We start from the raw sequence: 15,001 nt of genomic DNA, 5'->3' as shown, positions 1-15,001 counted from the left end.
AGCTTTCCAAGTCACTCTGGTCTGGAGGCAGCAAAGAAGGTCTCTCCCCAGTAGGGGAGCAGGGCGACAAGGGGTGTATAAGAAGAGGTGGGCTCCTTGCCAATTGCCCACCTTACAATATTCAGGAGGGGCTTGGTAAAATTTCAGCTTTGGGGTTTTACATCTACCTCCATCACCATTTTGGTCAGGGAATCTAAAGGTCCTAATCGGAAAGGAAGAACAGAGAAGTCAGCCCCCATGTCCAAAAGAAAGTTCACATCCTTACCTTCTATTTGTAGAGTCACCCAAGGGTCGAGAGGAGTGATCTGGATCTCACCGTTCACCGTGGTTTCTCAAGCCACTTGGCATTATCAGTCCCGGTCACCCAGGACTAACACAGAGGGAGCAGGTGTAGGGGTCTCCATACACCTTCCCCTCAGGGTGATGTGGACACTCCCCTTTCCAATGCCCATCCTCTCTGCAGTAGGCACACTGCGTGCATCTCAGCCGTGGTGGATTTCTAAGATCCTTTTTTTCCCTTGTTCTCCCCATGACTCTTGCATAGTTGCAGGATGAATCAAGGCCAGGATTTTAGCCTATTGTCGGGCCAAGGCTTGGGTCCACCTCCCTATTCTCCCATTCTTTCAGGTTTCCTTTTGCTCCTTTTTGGCTTCCTCCTCTGGGTCCCTATTCAAAAACACCCTATTTGCCTCCTCCACCAAATCAGAGATTGGGGTCTCTGGTCCTTTTCCTAGTTTTTGCAAGTTTCTCTTTATGTCTGGGAGTGCCTGGGTTGTGAATGAATGGGCCAACAGGACCCTTCCTTCTATACTTTCTAGATCTGCCTGGGTAGTTATTAAAGGCCTCTGTGAGTCTTCCCAAATAAAGGGCTGGATTTTCATTCTCTCTCTGTAAACATTTTTATCTTTTTATAATTACCAACCTTTCGGACAACCCAGGTCATTCCATGTAGTAGGCAAGCAGTGAGGTGTCTTAAGGATTCCTTTCCTGCTTTTGTATTGGGATGCCAATCTGGCTCTGTAGAGGGGATTGCCTCTTCCACAGGGGCCAGACTGACATCCACCTGCTGTCTTTCATCAGCCACTTTTCTAGCCTGATCCAGGATTCTAGCTTTTTCTTCATCATTACAGTACTGAGTGAGGATGACCATTATATCCCTGGTGGAGAGAACTTAAGGCTAAGACTCTCAAATTCATTGCTAAATTTTGGGGGGTTCTCTGAATATGTACCAAATTGTTGCCTACACTGGGTAAAGTCTTATGTAGAAAAAGGAACATGAACATACATAGTTCCCCCCTCCCCATCTGGTATCTCTCTTAGGGGGCAGATTTTGTCCGAGGATGACCTTTCCTTCTGTAGAGGGTAGAGCTTACTTCCTGATTGTAATTCCATGGAGGAAGGGACATATGGAGGTGGAGCTGAGGCAACTGTAAGCGACATCCTTTCAGGTCCTGTGACTTTCCGACCTGGCCTCGTGACTTCTGGGCTTGTCTGAGCTTCCTTTCCATGTGACCTCTCTGCCCGAGCTGAGGGCATCAAGAGAAGGTAAAGGGGATCTTCTGCTTCAGACCTTGCCAAAAGGACTTTGAAAGAGCCTTTATCACAGTCTTCAAGCTTACATTTTCTCTTTTTTTTTTCAGAATCCTGGTAGAGGGCCATAAAGGCCTGGACATAGGGAACCTCCTTGTATTTATCCTCGCAATTGCAATATAGACTGAGTTGTAAAATGGTGTTGAATTCAAGTGACCCCGACTGGGGTCATTTTTCCCCTCCTCCCAGGGAGTAAGTAGGCCAATATCGAGTACAGTATTTGATAAGTTTTTTTTTTTTTTTACTTTTTTAGCCCTTCAAGTTGGTATCCCTCCCAGTGAGCCAAAAGACAACCCAGCAGGGTATCTAAAGGGAAGCTAGGTTATTTCCCATTTTAACGGTTGTATAGTTTATATCTTGTTCCCAGTGGACTAGTACTGGGGTGGATGCCACCATATCTGACTCAAGAGAGATTGGAAGCTCTCTCCTGGTCCCAAATTGCCTGATTGTATATGCACCAAAGGAAATGTTCAGTGGTAAGCACAATCAGTGGGGCTGTAGGACTAGTCCCAAAAGGTAAATTAACCCCTAAACATATGTCTAGGGTATTAATTTTCACCCAAGACCAAGTGCAACTATACTGAACCTCGTCAATCACTTCCACATGGAAGCATTCAGCCAAATGCTCAATTAAATGATTGAATTTTTTATAGAAACAGGGCACCTGATGGAGGGCTTCTAATGCCTGATAACCTCCCTGAGAACAGAAAGCACAATTGATGGAGAGGAGAGAGCGTAGCCTCTCAGAAAATCTCTTATAAAGACCCAGAACTTCAGGCCTGAGTATCGAAACACATAGTAAACAGAAATACCTTGGGTCTTCAAAGAGAGGAAAAGAGGCCAGGTTGAAAGAGAAGGCATGGAGAGAGAAAAGAGGTCTAAAGTGGAGGAGAGAAAGAAAAGAAAAGGGGTGGCCTTACAGACATCTCCTGCCACCTGGAGATACCGAGGTGTCACAGGACTTTTCCCTGGGCCTCCAGAGAAGGGAGGACTGGAACTCAGACTCAGAACAAGAATTTGAGTTCTCTGCCAAGAGGAGGTGATCAGTCTCCAATCCTCAGCTCAGGCTGAGGCCCATTGACCAGATTCCTGCATGCAGGACCAGGGTACAGGAAAAACTTAGGATAGAATAGGAGGGGTTGAAAAGAGGGGTGAGATAAAAGGGGTCAACAAAGTCTCTTGCTCCTTACCCAGTCAGTGCACTCTGGCCAGTTGTCTGCATCAGGAGGAGACCAGGGACAAATAGGTCCCAGTTGTAGCCACTGGGTCAGGTCCATTGGCAGACGAGCTGGTCCTGGAGTACCCGGAGCAGTCAGGATGTCAGCCACAGTAAAAATGGGGGTCTCTTTGTGGTCATCAGTTGTTGTAGGATTGGGGGCCCCCTCCAGGGCCCCAAGAGTGGGCTCTTATCTTGCCAGAGTCCAGCTCCAGCAGCCAGGGAATCAGCCTAAAGAGATGAGTGGTGTCGGCAGAGAATGATGTAGCCTCTGACTCAAGGTGCAGGACTGCATGTTTATTTCAAGCATCAGGTCTTCATTTATACTTTGACAAAAGCATTGCTGCTGCTGCTGCTAAGTCACTTCAGTCGTGTCCGACTCTGTGCGACCCCATAGACAGCAGCCCACCAGGCCCCACCATCCCTGAGATTCTCCAGGCAAGAACACTGGAGTGAGTTGCTGTTTCCTCCTCCAATGCATGAAAGCGAAAAGTGAAAGTGAAGGCGCTCAGTCATGTCCGACTCTTAGCGACCCCATGGACTGCAGCCTACCAGGCTCCTCTGTCCATGGGATTTTCCAGGCAGAGTACTGGAGTGGGGTGCCATTGACAAAAGCATTAGGTCAGAGGTTTTACATTTTCAGCTCCCCCTCACCCAGATTAATTGTCTCCATAAATCATTGTTGCCCTTCAACCAGAGTTACATTGTAACTCATGCGTATGTCTGGGCTGCATACCACACCCCTCAGTTTATTTCTTACCTTTCTAAATCCTGCTTGCCCCTAGTATCCTAAGATCACTATCTCCTAAAGAGGTTTCTAGCTATTCTTAATTGTCCCTAAACCCTAAGCTCAGCAAACTTCCTTTACCATAAACATTCCCCTCACAAACAGGTCTCAGATTCCCATGGTCTCAAGCTGCAGCCTATGTGCTCATCCTGGAACATTCTTTGTAAAGATCCTTAAACAAATGTCAATGGTTACTTTATAGATTATTTTCTGGGAACAACTGCAGAAGGCTTTGTGCTTTCTCCTGCTTCTCTCAAGAACAATAAACACCTTAACATTCTTTCCAGCAAACTCAACCAAAGAAAAGAAAGAAAAAGTCAGAATCACAAGACCTAACTCCTTCATCCCGGGACCGTGCCTGCGGGATGAGGAGAGGGGGTTGGGGCCGTGCCTCCATTTTGTTAGTAATGCCTAGCGCAACTCCCAACACTATCTAACACTTGGAAAAGAATTGTCTGATAATACACATGGTGACAAAGCAAGAGACTTTATTGGAAAAGGGTACCTGGGCAGAGAGCAGCAGGGTAAGGGAACCCAAGAGAACTACTCTGCCACATGGCTTGCAGTCTTGGGTTTTAAGCTGATGGGATTAGTTTCCGGGTTGTCTTTGGCCAATCATTCTGACTCAGAGTCCTTCCTGGTGGTGCACGCATTGCTCAGCCAAGATGGATACTAGTGAGAGGGATTCTTGGAGGTGGACAGACACATGATGTCTCCTTTTGATCTTTCCTGAACTCTTCCAGTTGGTGGTGGCTTATTAGCTCTGAGTTCCTTACCAGGACCTCCTGTTATAAAACAGTTCATGCAAATGGTTTGGAGAAGGCAATGGCAACCCACTCCAGTACTCTTGCCTGGAAAATCCCATGGACGGAAGGGCCTGGTGGGCTGCAGTCCATGGGATCGCAAAGAGTCAGACAGGACTGAGAGACTTCACTTTCACTTTTCACTTTCATGCACTGGAGAAAAAAATGGCAACCCGCTCCAGTGTTCTTGTCTGGAGAATCCCAGGGATGGAGGAGCCAGGTGGGCTGCCATCTATGGGGTCGCACAGAGTCGAACACGACTGAAGCAACTTAGCAGCAGCACCAGCATGCAAACTGTTACTAGGGAGCCTGACCAGGGTGGGCGGTTTCAGTCAGTTCTTCCCCTAACAGAGATAGCATTGGATTCTAAAGGCTAAGGGCTCAGATCTCTAAGACTACCCCTCCCCACTTCAGATTGTCACAGGTTGTCATCTGTGCTTCTCATTCACCAGCAATAGATTTGTGGTTCCAGCAATGTCATTCTCAGGTTCAGTGAATTTGTTAGGGGAGCTCACAAAACTCAGATAAACTTTTTACTTACTAAATTAAAGGCTTATTATTAAATAATACAACTGAGGAATAGTCAAATGGAAGATATGCAAGGGCAAGGTTTGAGGAAAGGGTGAGAAGCTTCCCTGCTCTCCTTTAGCTCACCATTCTCCCCAAAACTCTGTTCACTGGGGTTTGTATGGAGCTTCATTACAGAGGCATGACTGGTTAAATCATTGGCCCTTGGTGGCTGGATTCATCTAGCCGGTCTTCCCTCCCTGGAGTTGCAGACTGTGTGTATGAAGGGGAGATTACCACCTCATTCACGTAACAAAAGACACCTTATTGTTCTTATCACAAGAAATTCCAAAGGTTTTAGGAGTTCTGTTCCAGAAACAGAGGCAAAGATCAAATATATTAATATAGCTCTTTTTTTCCCTTTAAAATGGAAAAACAACACAACTATATTTTTAAATTCTAATGTTCTACATTTTGTAAGAATCCAATCAAAAAAAATTTTTGACCTATAACATTTAATTAGTTTCAGGTGTACAACATACTGATTTCTTATATGTATATCAGTTCAGTTGAGTTCAGAAGCACAGTCGGGTCCGACTCTTTGCAACCCATTGACCACATAACACCAGGCCTCCCTATCACCAATTCCCAGAGTTTCCCGAAACTCATGTCTGTTGAACAATGATGCCACCCAACCATCTCATCCTCTGTCGTTCCCTTCTCTTGCCCTCAGTCTTTCCCAGCATCAGGGTCTTTTCAAATGAGTCAGTTCTTGGCATCAGGTGGCCAAAGTATTGGAGTTTCAGCTTCAACATCAGTCCTTCCAATGAATATTCAGGACTGATCTCCTTTAGGATGGACTGGTTGGATCTCCTTGCTGTCCAAAGGACTCTCAAGAGTCTTCTCCAACACCACAGTTCAAAAGCATCAATTCTTTGGCACTCAGCTTTCTCCACAGTCCAACTCTCACATCCATACATGACCACTGGAAAAACCATAGCCTTCCCTAGACGGACTTTTGTTGACAAAGTAATGTTTCTCCTTTTTAATATGCTGTCTAGGTTGATCATAACTTTCCTTCCAAGGAGTACGTGTCTTTTAATTTCATGGCTACAGTGAAATCACCATCTGCAGTGATTTTGGAGCCCCTAAAAGTAAAGTCAGCCACTGTTTCTGTTAGGGGAAGCACACTGAGTCAAACCGCCCACCCTGGCCAGGCACCATAGTAACCATTTGCATGCTTTGTTTTCTGACAGGAGATCCTGATAAGGAATATGAAACTAATAAGCCACCACCAAAGAATAGCAAGGAGAGATAAGAAAGCCTTCCTCAGCGATCAATGCAAAGAAATAGAGGAAAACAAAAGAATGGGAAAGACTAGAGATCTCTTCAAGAAAATTAGATATACCAAGGGAATATTTCATGCAAAGATGGGCTCGATAAAGGACAGAAATGATATGGACCTAACAGAAGCAGAAGATATTAAGAAGAGATGGCAAGAATACACAGAAGAACTGTACAAAAAAGATCTTCATGACCCAGATAATCACGATTGTATGATCACTCACCTAGAGCCAGACATCCTGGAATGTGAAGTCAAGTGGGCCTTAGAAAGCATCACTACGAACAAAGCTAGTGGAGGTGATGGAATTCCAGTTGAGCTATTTCAAATTCTGAAAGATGATGCTGTGAAAGTGCTGCACTCAATATGCCAGCACATTTGGAAAACTCAGCAGTGGCCCCAGGACTGGAAAAGGTCAGTTTTCATTCCAATCCCAAAGAAAGGCAATGCCAAAGAATGCTCAAACTACCGCACAGTTGCACTCATCTCACATGCTAGTAAAGTAATGTTCAAAATTCTCCAAGCCAGGCTTCAGCAATACGTGAACCGTGAACTTCCAGATGTTCAAGCTGCTTTTAGAAAAGGCAGAGGAACCAGAGATCAAATTGCCAACATCTGCTGGATCATCGAAAAAGCAAGAGCTCCAGAAAAAGATCTACTTCTGCTTTATTGACTATGCCAAAGCCTTTGACTGTGTGGATCACAATAAACTGTGGAAAATTCTGAAAGAGATGGGAATACCAGACCACCTGACCTGCCTCTTGAGAAATCTGTATGCAGGTCAGGAAGCAACAGTTAGAACTGGACATGAAACAAGAGACTGGTTCCAAATAGGAAAAGGAGTATGTCAAGGCTGTATATTGTCCCCCTGCTTATTTAACTTATATATAGAGTACATCATGAGAAATGCTGGGCTGGATGAAGCACAAGCTGGAATCGAGATTTCCAGGAGAAATATCAATAATCTCAGATATGCAGATGACACCACCTTTATGGCAGAAAGTGAAGAGGAACTAAAAAGCCTCTTGATGAAGGTGAAAGAGGAGAATGAAAAAGTTGGTTTAAAACTGAACATTCAGAAAACGAAGATCATAGCATCTGGTCCCATCACTTCATGGGAAATAGATGGGGAAACAGTGTCAGACTTTATTTTGGGGGGCTCCAAAATCACTACAGATGGTGACTGTAGCCATGAAATTAAAAGACATGTACTCCTTGAAAGGAAAGTTATGACCAACCTAGATAGCATATTCAAAAGCAAAGACATTACTTTGCCAACAAAGGTCCATCTAGTCAAGGCTATGGTTTTTCCAGTGGTCATATATGGATGTGAGAGTTGGACTGTGAAGAAGGCTGAGTGCCAAAGAATTGATGCTTTTGAACTGTGGTGTTGGAGAAGACTCTTGAGAGTCCCTTGGACTGCAAGGAGGTCCAACCAGTCCATCCTAAAGGAGATCAGTCCTGGGTGTTCATTGGAAGGACTGATGCTAAAGCTGAAACTCCAATACTTTGGCCACCTCATGCGAAGAGTTGACTCATTGGAAAAGACCCTGATGCTGGTTGGGATTGGAGGCAGGAGGAGAAGGGGATGACAGAGGATGAGATGGCTGGATGGCATCACCGAATCAATGGACATGAGTTTGAGTAGACTCCGGTTGTTGGTGATGGACAGGGAGGCCTGGCATGCTGCGATTCATGGGATCACAAAGAGCCGGACACAACTGAGCGACTGAACTGAACTGAAATGTTCATAACTTTATCTTATGATCCTTTATATTTCTATGGCATCAGTTGTAATGTCTCCTCTCTTATTTCTAATTTTATTTATTTGAGTCTTTTCTCTTTTCCTTTACTTAGAAATTAACTTAACCTAAGAGGTGAAAGACTCAAACTCTGAAAACTAAAACACTGATAAAAGACGTATATAAATGGAAAGACATCCTGTCTTAGTACTCTCAGGCCATTGTAACAAAGTACCATTAACTGGGTTGCTTATAAACAACAGAAATTTATTTCTAACAGTTCTGCAGACTAGAAATCCAAAAGCAGGGTGCCAGCATATTTACTTTCCAGTGAAGGCCTCTTCTGTTTGAAGACTGCTAACTTCTCCTTGTATCCTCACATGGTAGAAGAAACAAACTAGTTCTATGGGGCCTCTTTTATAAAGGCACTAATTCCTTTCATTGAGAGCTCTACCTTAATGATCAAATTACACCCCCAAAGGTCCTACCTCCTAATACCATCACCTTGGGGTTAGGGTTTCAACATATGAATTGGGGACACGAGAAGGAAGAGAGACACATTCAGATCATAGCATATTCCATGTTTATGGATTGGAAGAATAATTATGGTAAAAGTGTCTATACTACCTAAAACAAACTAGACAGTCAATAAAATTCCAATGAATTTTTTATAGAAATAGAAAACATTTTTCACAGGGATCATAAAAGGCCCCAAATAGCCAAAGTGATCTTGAGAAAGAATAGAGTTAGTGGCATCATACTTCCCAATTCCAAAATATACTACAAAGCTACAGTAATTAAAACAGTACAGTCCTGGCATAAACACAGACACATAGACCAATGGAATAAAACAGAGATACCAAAAATAAGCCCATGAGAATACAGTCAACTAATCTTCAACAAAGGTGTAAGGGCATAATACAGGAGGGATAGTCTCTTCAACAAATGATGCTGGGAAGACAGTAACCACATGCAAAAGAATGAAATTAGACCCATATCTTACTTCATACATGAAAATTAATTCAAAATGAATTAATACTGAAATGTAAGATGTGAAACTGTAAGTCTTCTCAAAGAAAACATAGGAAGAAACCTTCTTGACATTGGTCTTGGCAATGACTGCTTGGATTTGACACAAAAATCATGGCAACAAAACCTAAAATATGCAAGTGGGACTACATTAAACTAAAAAGCTTCTATAACTTAACAGAGCAAAAAGGTCACATACATATGGGAGAAAATATTTGCAAGCCTTTTATCTGATTAGAGATTAAGATATAAAATACATAAGAATATCCTACAACTCAATAGCAAAAAAATAAATAATAAGCTTTTTAAAATTAGATGAAGGATTTGGATAGACATTTCTCCTAAGAAAACATACAAATGTCCACCAGATAAATAAAAAGGTATGGAATATCACTAATCATCAGTGAAATGTAGATCAAAACCACATTGAGATGTTGTTAGGATGGTTTTTATAAATAAATATATAAATAGATGTTGGTGAGAATGTGGAGAAATCAGAACCCTTTATACACTATTGGTGAAACTGTAGAATACACTATTGGACTCATTACAGAAAACAGTATGGAGGTTCTTCAAAAAATTAAAACTAAGACTGCCAATGGAATCCAGCAATCTCATTTCTGGGTATACATCCAAAAGAACTTAAGTCAGGTTCTCAAACAGATATCTACACCCACATTTTCATTCCAGCATTATTCACAATACCCTGGATAAAACAATATTATTCAGCTTTTAAAAGAAGGAAATCCTACCATTTGTGACAACATGGATGCACTTAGAGAACATTGCTAAGTGAAACAAACCAGTCACAGAAAGATGAACACTACGTGATTTCACTTTATAAGATATCTAAAATAGTCAAACTCATAGAAGCAGAGAATAGATGATGGTTGACAGGTGGGAGAAAGGAGGAAATGGGGAGGTTTTGCTCAGTGAATGTAAAGTTTTAGTTATACAAGATGAATAAATTCTAGAGATCTTTAAAGCATAGTACCTAGAGTAAACAATATGGCACTGTATACTTTTTCAGAGGATAGATCTCATGTAAACGTTCTTAACACACACATACAAAAGAATGCAAGGAAATTTTAGGAAGTCATAGATATATATAGTACCTTGATCATAGTGATGGTATCATAGGTATATACATATGTCCAAATTCATCAAAATGTATAAATTAAATAAGTGCCAATTTTGCCTACCAATTCTATTATACCTCAATGAAGCCTAACAACAACAAAGACAAGAGTTAGAAGACAAAGACTCTCCAGAAATCTGTAACCTCCTTTTGAGTTGATTCTTCCAAAGAGAGAATAATACACATATAATCCTCTACCCGGGCTTTCTTGATGGCTCAGGATAAAGAATCTACCTGTAGTTCAGGAGACACAGGAGACCTGGGTTCAATCCCTAGGTCAGAAAGATCTCCTGGAGGAGAAAATAGCAACCCACTCCAGTATTCTTGCCTGAAAAATCCCATGAATTTTTTACAGTCCATAGGGTCACAAAGAGTCAGACATGACTGAGTGAGCACACAGCACACAATTCTCTATCCAGCTGAAAACTCACATAATGTTATAATAATTCATAATTGCCCTCACTATCTATGGGGCTATCCTGGATTCCTCGATGTATCATAATCCAGTCCACACATTCTATAACTGAATTTAGGTGTCCTCCTCCCCAGTAGCAAATAACTGCACAAATGGCATCCTCTGCAGAGATCTAGAACTTAAAAACATTAATTTCAATGAGACAGCACTAAAGTATCTGAGAGAAACCAACAAAAATGCTCAAACCAGTTTAAGAAATGAGGGTTCCATTAAACAAAGAACATAGCCCATGTCAATAATATTCTTCCTTTATTGTTTTTAAATAGCACTGAGTTACTAAGGGAAGGCATGAGTGCCCTCCCTGGAAGTTTTGAAAAGAACTCCATTTACCTGTGCATTTCCTTGTACATGCTAGAGTCCATGCATGCCAACTGGAGGTGAGCACAGATTGAATGTCTTTTATTGATTTTTCCTATCTTTGCCTCTAGGTTTCTTGGATGCTCTTCTGACTTTATCTCTATTTCTCTTCACTCCTTTTCCCATAGATTTTATCTTCATGATGTTTATCCTATAAGGAAGATCTCAATGGCAGCTCATTTGTCTATCCAATGCTTCCTTTTAGATGTCTTGATATTTGAATTGGCAAAGAATAAAAATATAAGTTCCTCAGGCCACTAAGGAATTTTAAGTCCAGAACTAACTGAAAATATGGAAGCACAAGAGCTTCTCTCCCCACTTGTTACGGTGACTTTCATTACCATGTACAACCCTGAAATAGAGAAGTGAAGCAACAGATCTTCAGTGGCATAAGAAAGATGGCGAATAATAATTGTTGCATTTTCTATGTATAGGCAGCTCATGAGGTGGGGAAAATGGCAGCTAGTCTGCTAACTATATTTTTTGGCTACTTGAATTTCATGGAACTATAAGGAGCTCTTATATTTTTCTCTAGAAATGCATCAGCCCTTTGACATCATCATATTATGAATGAATGTTAGTCTACCAGTAGACAGACAGGAACAATCACATGCCAATCTTTTTTTAAATCAATTAAATTAGCCTAAAGGGACAGTCAACCTCAACCATTATTGGGGTGCCCTTTCCCTCCTTCGGAGTACAATTTTCCAAAGAGTTCATGCAATACCTAGAAAAGGGGAGGGGAATTGTTTTAGTCATCTATTGCTATATAAAAAAACTATCCTAAAATGTAGCAATGTAAGATACAAAAGACATTATATGATTTCATTTGTATAAAATTTCTAGATAAAGAGGAACTTACAGAGTCAGAAAACAGATCTAACGTTGCCCAGCGTTAGAGTTAGGAGGGAAAACTGACTTCAAAAAGCACAATGGAACTTTCTGGGTGATGACCTTGTCTTAAAATTGTGGTGACAACTTTTTTTTTTTTTTTTTTTTACTAAAACCCATTAAACTGTTTGCTTTAGATAGGTGGATTTTATGGTTTATAAATTATACCTCAATAAAGCTATTTTTTAATTAGTGGCATAAAATAACACTCAATGGCATAAAAAATAACTTTTGTCATACTTACAAATTCCATTGTTGAGAAATCAGTCAAGGCCAAGGGTATACTTGTCTCTGCCCCACAGTGATTGTGGATTCTGATGGGAAGATTTGAATGGTTGGGGTCTAGAATCCTCTAGAGGTTTCCTCATCTGCATGTTCAGGACCTGGGCTAAATTCTGAGGTGGAGCTTCCCTGTAAGGGGTGTCTGGAGAACCAGAACAGAAGCTACAAGACTTCTTCTGGTTACATGCAAATCTCTAGGTCAGGCCAGATTCAAGAGGAGAGAGAGAAGACCCCTCCCCTTAATGGAGGGTGGCAGCTAGGGTCAGGGCCACACTGGAGAAGAGCAGGTGGAGTTGGAGATATTGTTCAGACCACCTTTGGAAGGTAGACTCTACAGCAGGACACGTTTTCAGGTTGTCATAGCTCCTTGGTCCTTGCTTCAGTCTTCTCACTGTTCTGACCCCTGAGGCCTCCTTATGGTGGGCAGACTTTTCTTTTCCAAGGGGTAACAAAGATCACAGAGATTCTGAAGCTAGGGTTCTTGCTCGCCCCAATAGCTACACAAAGGCTTTTGCCAGCTAAGGTCTTGCTGGGACATTTCACCATGTACACCAGGTGCTAACACTTGAGAAACCTGTTGAGAAATCATCGCCTCTGACCACGTTTCTGATATAGAAACTGTCCCACGTTTCTGCTCTTCCTATTCTTGCTCCCCTGCCCTTCTCCCTGAAACACTTCAGAAAGCATCTTCAGTGAACTTTATTTATCATAAAACACGAAAAGAGATTGCTTGCAAGCAATATTATTTATTTACAGTTCTGTAGAATCTCTAAAACGAGAAGGGAGAGCCCACCATTTATTTTCTTTAAATTCCAGAAGGCAAAAAATAGAAAACAATTACACGAATTTTTCAGTAAGTCATCCTGCCACAATTGCCAATGGACACCTGCATGTAAGAGTGTATGCACTCCCATAGAGAGAAAGATGGGGAGAGGGAGGAAGCTGTGGGGAGAGAGAGTCTCTCTCTCAAAGTCTCTGTAAGAACTTGCATATATTTTTCAGATAACAAAAACAGAGCCCTGCCAGAAGCAGAAGATATTGAGAAGAGACAGCAAGAATACACACAAGAACCATACAAAAAAGATCTTCACGACCCAGATAATCATGATGGTGTGATCACTCACCTAGAGCCAGGCATCCTGGAATGGGAAGTCAAGTGGGCCTTAGGAAGCATCACTATGAACAAAACTAGTGGAGGTGATGGAATTCCAGTTGAGCTATTTCATGTTCTAAAAGATGATGCTGTAAAAGTGCTGCACTCAATATGCCAGCACATTTGGAAAACTCAGCAGTGGCCCCAGGACTGGAAAAGGTCAGTTTTCATTCCAATCCCAAAGAAAGGCAATGCCAAAGAATGCTCAAACTACCACACAATTGCACTCATCTCACACGCTAGTAGAGTAATGCTCAAAATTATCCAAGCCAGGCTTCAGCAATACGTGAACCGTGAACTTCCAGATGTTCAAGCTGCTTTTAGAAAAGGCAGAGGAACCAGAGATCAAATTTCCAACATCTGCTGGCTCATGGAAAAAGCAAGAGAGTTCCAGAAAAACATCTATTTCTGCTTTATTGACTATGCCAAAGCCTTTGACTGTGTGGATCACAATAAACTGTGGAAAATTCTGAAAGAGATGGGAATACCAGACCACCTGACCTGCCTCTTGAGAAACCTATATGCAAGTCAGGAAGCAACAGTTAGAACTGGACATGGAACAACAGACTGATTCCAAATAGGAAAAGGAGTACATCAAGGTTGTATATTGTCACCCTGCTTATTTAACTTCTATGCAGAGTACATCATGAGAAACGCTGGGCTGGAAGAAGCACAAACTGGCATCAAGATTGCCGGGAGAAATCTCAATAACCTCAGATATGCAGATGACACCACCCTTATGGCAGAAAGCAAAGAAGAACTAAAAAGCCTCTTGATGAAAGTGAAAGAGGAGAGCGAAGAAGTTGGCTTAAAGCTCAACATTCAGAAAACTAAGATCATGGCATCCGGTCCCATCACTTCATGGGAAATAGATGGGGAAACAGTGGAAACAGTGGCTGACTTTACTTTTGGGGGGCTCCAAAATCACTGCAGATGGTGATTGCAGCCATGAAATTAAAAGACGCTTACTCCTTGGAAGGAAAGTTCTAACCAACTTAGACAGCATATTCAAAAGCAAAGACATTACTTTCGCCAACAAAGGTCCATCTAGTCAAGGCCATGGTTTTTCCAGTAGTCATGTATGGATATGAAAGTTGGACTATAAAGAAAGCTGAGCACCAAAGAATTGATGCTTTTGAACTGTGGTGTTGAAGAAGACTCTTGAGAGTCCCTTGGACTGCAAGGAAGTCCAACCAGTCCATGCTAAAGGAGCTCAGTCCTGGGTGTTCATTGGAAGGACTGATGCTAAAGCTGAAACTCCAATACTTTGGCCACCTTATGCTAATAGTTGACTCATTGGAAAAGCCCCTGATGCTGGGAAAGATTGAAGGCAGGAGGAGAAGGGAATAACAGAGGATGAGATGGTTGGATGGCATCACCGACTCAATGGACAATAGTTTGAGTAAACCCCGGGAGTTGGTGATGGACAGGAAGGCCTGGTGTGCTGTGGTCCATGGGGTCGCAAAGAGTCAGACATGACTGAGCAACTGAACTGAACTGAACTGAACTGAAAGAGGAGAAGCTGACTTCATGTAGAGAAGAAAATTTTTTAACTTTTTTACAGGTATACTTTACACCAGCCTATCTCATATTTGTGGAGACAGAACCCCAATTACTTAAATTCACAAATACTTTTATCATAACCAATCAGTGACAGCCTAGAGATCACTTTTTATGGCTTATTTCTTT

The sequence above is a fragment of the Bos indicus genome, chromosome 8, assembly GCF_029378745.1.
Source record: "Bos indicus isolate NIAB-ARS_2022 breed Sahiwal x Tharparkar chromosome 8, NIAB-ARS_B.indTharparkar_mat_pri_1.0, whole genome shotgun sequence".
Lineage (NCBI taxonomy): Eukaryota > Metazoa > Chordata > Mammalia > Artiodactyla > Bovidae > Bos > Bos indicus.
The sequence above is the reverse complement of the archived record's forward strand: the minus strand, read 5'-3'. Positions refer to the sequence as shown.